Consider the following 372-nt stretch of genomic DNA (forward strand, 5'->3'; position numbering starts at 1 on the left):
TTTAAAGGTCAATGAGTTGGGGGTCTTGGTTTGTTTACGTCATGAATTACAACTGTCACGTGATATTTAACGCAAACAAACCAAAGTGAAAAACGAGCGCAAAAATCACGTAATTGATGTCGTCATTGCGCTTTTCGTATGAAACCAGACGATATTGTTGTTTGTAACAGACGATTGAACTGATTGCTTAGCCTTGGTCTTCAAGTCACGTTCACAAAACTAACATGCGAAAACCGTCTCTTTGATCAAGTCTATCTGTGAACAGATGGGGAGGGTGAATTTCTGAATGAAAGAAAAATACGAAACGAATTAAATTATGTTAGTTAATTCATCGTCATATTGTCTGGTAAAGTTAATTAATCGTGAATGAAA

Source organism: Lottia gigantea, assembly GCF_000327385.1.
Source record: "Lottia gigantea unplaced genomic scaffold LOTGIsca_733, whole genome shotgun sequence".
Taxonomy (NCBI): Eukaryota; Metazoa; Mollusca; class Gastropoda; family Lottiidae; genus Lottia; species Lottia gigantea.